Source organism: Argiope bruennichi, chromosome 7 (assembly GCF_947563725.1).
Source record: "Argiope bruennichi chromosome 7, qqArgBrue1.1, whole genome shotgun sequence".
In the NCBI taxonomy this organism is placed as follows: Eukaryota; Metazoa; Arthropoda; class Arachnida; order Araneae; family Araneidae; genus Argiope; species Argiope bruennichi.
In genome coordinates, this window is record NC_079157.1 from 120,181,718 (window position 1) to 120,185,673 (window position 3,956).

At 30.6% G+C, this 3,956-nt stretch overlaps 1 long non-coding RNA gene across 1 annotated transcript; it reads left to right on the forward strand.

Moving 5' to 3' along the window:
* The first annotated feature begins 274 nt into the window (after window positions 1-274).
* LOC129976687 (uncharacterized) lies at window positions 275-2,496 on the forward strand. The gene is made up of 2 exons (XR_008785167.1): window positions 275-414; window positions 2,212-2,496. It is a non-coding gene; the product is annotated as an uncharacterized LOC129976687 (long non-coding RNA).
* The last annotated feature ends 1,460 nt before the right edge of the window (window positions 2,497-3,956 follow it).

The window sequence follows — 3,956 nt, forward strand, 5'->3', positions numbered from 1 at the left end:
ACCGCTTTAGTAACAGGAGCCTCCAGACAGTTTAATGTATACCTAATTAAATATCAACTATGCTTGATCATCGTGAAATCGGAGAAATATTCTAAAAGTGTTATAACAAGAACACTTTTAGGATACTCATGTGATAAGATCAATTAAGATAAAAAAGCAGACTCGGACCAAAGAAAAAAGTTTGCCAAAATGTTTTCAAGACGCATCGTCTTTAAGTGCTTTGTATCACGCATTTAAATAATATAACTTCTCATGTAATTATCAGCCCTCACACAGCAAATTCGTTCCACACTATATATATAGTTATCCATGCTATACTAACGATACGTTTAGTTAACTATCCATTCACAAAATCTAGTTTACATACCAGCGATTTGAGGCTGTCTGTTTGATATATCTTATCATTGCTTCAAGGTAAGTTCATAAATTGCATTAGAACGATAGTTTATTATATGCTTAACTCTATCAATAATGAAAAGGCCCAAACGCCCGTATAATGAAATCACGATGAGTGCCCGAGATGTCTGGATATTGCCGAGCAATTCCCTAGCGTTAGAAGCACTGAACCAGAAGGGTTTATGAAACAGGATTATGGTTTTAGGATTTTTTAAGAGCTCTCGAAGGATAAAGGATGTCCGAGCACACATTTGCTTAGCATTCATTAGTTAAATGGGATCCTTTTTATTGTATGTCAACCTCTTAAAACATAGGCTGACACTGTGATTTTTTTGAGAAGATGGGAATTTTTCTTATCTTTAAACGAAAAACTTGGGCATTCCAGTGTTCTAAGGTACCTAAACTGAAATGATTATAGGAATGAGAAGGATAAACTGGCTATTATTGATAAATAGGAAGATAAGCTAAGAAACTTAAAATTTTGTGACACTGATAATGCTGGTATTCTATAAACAATTTTAAGTCACTTAAGGATAGTTATTTGCACTTCTTGCAGCGTTTCCTAAGCAGATATTAAAAACTAAATTTACTTATTTTTTCTAGAAGAACGGACATTTTTAATACGATTTGAATTAGATTAAAACAGCTAAGTGAAGTGGAACTAAGCAAATTTTTGCGGTATTTTCGAATTAAAGTTTATTATTATTATTATTTCATCGAAACTCGAATTAGCAGTAAAAATTTTCTTGAAAGTGGACGCAAATTTTACCTTGGAGTCTTTTTCTGTCGTTTGAAATGTTTTCCAAGCTCGTGGCTCGACCACGCTCATCCTGTTTATATATTCATCTTCCTTCCCAATGATTTGAACTTGACTTAATTCACACAGATACATCATCTTCAGGATTGCTTGATGGACAGTTCACTCGGAGATAATAATACAACGTCGTTCAAACCTATATACATAGAGAAATAGCTTTCACAGAAATACTGAGAGCGCAAACCCAACACCTTTATACCCTTCGGACATCTTCCAACACATTATGAGCATGCTTTACCGTGCCCGAGACTAAAATATCTTCTATCTTGTAATTTAGTCTATCTGACCAGTTCATTTCACTGACCTTCTAATTTCTCCACTTAGTCCTTAGTTTTTACACATCAGTAAAGCAAGTGTAGCAATAGGAATAAACAATAAAAAAACTGAATTTTTTTTACAAAATCGTGTTGATTAATTTGTTGATTGATTTTAATCTCTTTTGCAGAAAATTACGAGAATTAGAAATGCTTGTTCTGAAAAGAAGGATTTTTTTTTTTCTAGAAGAATTTTAAAATTTCTCAATACATTACACTTTGAAACACATAAAAAAATTTCCACTTGCTTTTATAGCTGACTACTTCTTCTATATGCAAACAATTTTATTAAATTGTAATGTTGAAATATAAGCTAGAACTATTCTTCTAACAATATTAATGTTGTTTTATATAAGGAAGAACAACTTTTTTTACAGAATCTGAAATACTGTACACTAAATTAAATAGATTTTAATGAATTTCATAAGTTTAGTGAGAATATTATTGCGAAGAAGGATTAGATGAGAACAAGTTGGTTATTTTTTTTTTGTGCATATATCAGGCTGTAAATAAAATAACTGTTTTGTTACGCTACTCTCTTATTTGATCGGATCAAGATATTACAATTTATGTAAATACAGTAAAAATATATAGTAATTATAGATAATTTTTGACTAATCCTCATATATTATGAAAGATAAGTTCAGAAAGTATATTTTATAATGTACTTTTCCTCGTCATCAGATGTATGCAACTCAAGTGCTGGCAACATTTGCTTTGGCTTCCCTCTTTCTGGTGGCTCTGACGGCAGCAGATGAAACCTCTACCACTGCAGCGCCAGATGTGAATCCAGGCCTAGTAAAAGTCGTAACAGACCTAGTCACCGGCTTGACAAAAGCAATATTTAATTTGATAGGAAACCTTGTATAACAGAAATAGATGATTCATCGGATATTTCATTGATTTCTTCTCTTGTAGTCCATAGATGAATGTTATAAAACTGCACTGAATAAAAATTTCTAATATATAGCGTTTTGTCTTTTTTGTTTTATTTAGACTTAGATAGATAAAAAATATAGAAAAACTTCATGCATTTCTAAGAAATTAGAAGCTAGCTTCTACTGTACTGTTCGAATTAATTGGGATAAATGGAAGAAAAAAAAAGATTTTTTTCTAAAACCTTTTAATCATTACAGTACGAAGTAGAGCTGTGCCAATTTTCGATTTATCGAAAACAATCGATTTTTTTGAGAAATCGATTTTTCGATGCCTTTTTACTAAAAACATCGATCTATCGAAATCATGACAATGAATAATAGTCTACGATGAATCGTGATATAATAAATCGATATTCACAATTAATCTACGGTTTCAACTTCGTTTCAATTATCGGCTAGTGCTTATTTTTGTTGCTCTTCAGTCTTTTTCACCTTCACGCATAATTTTTGTTAATATTTCTATAAATATTATCATGTTCTAATATATAAAAATACTTGTTATAAACCTATCATTTTGTAATAAACTGTTTTCTGTTCCCTAACTGAATGATACCATTATGGAAAAATGCTTGTGGTTATCAGAAGGTTATTAACTGTCTTTTGTTTAATCGTTAAATATTCATCTTCAAAAATAAAAGCAAAAAAGATTAATTCAGATTAAATCCACAATTTTTTTCGCAGTTCGTATTTTCACACTCAAGCATACTCGCATTAAAAAAAAAGAATTTCTGTTATATTTCTGCTTTCGCCTGGTGACTCACGATAAATCGCGATACAATAAATCAATTAAAATTTTAAAAATTATTATATTGAAAAAAAGTAATGTTACAAATCGATCGAAAGCAATCAAAATCGTGGGCTCGTTAGCATAGACTTTTATCTTCAAATTATCCCATAAAAAGAAATCTAATGGTATTAAATCACACGATCTAGGGGGTCAATTCTCAAATTTTTGAACTGTGGCTGCCAGACTTTCCTTATTTTTTAAATATTGTTCAACAATAAAAGCACGTTGTTCTATCGTGTAACGCCAATTTTTGTAAATCTAAACTATCAGCTTTCAAATGGTTTTATTAATAGGGTTGCCAGCACTTTACTGCACGAATGGTGGCAAATTCAAATCTCGTGTTGATTTTGAGACAACCTTTATTCCTAAGAAATAGAAGTTAACAAATGTAATATGAAGAAACATGTACCATTTAAACAAAAGTGATTGTCTTCATTCTTATTGATCCTATTTAGAATTTTATTTACTGCCGAATATTTCTACTTTATTATCATAAAAATTTAATCATTTCACGTTTTTTTAAATGTGGGATAAAGCGTTTCTTATAATTAAAAAAGATAAAATACTTACAATCAGTTAAAGTAAGTATCACAATTAAAACGGAATAAAAAGTTACAGAAGCTTATCATCTTTCGTAGAAAAACTGCGAATTTGCATTTCCTTTTTCCAATTATCCACCTTAACGAAGCGTATTCTTTTCGTTG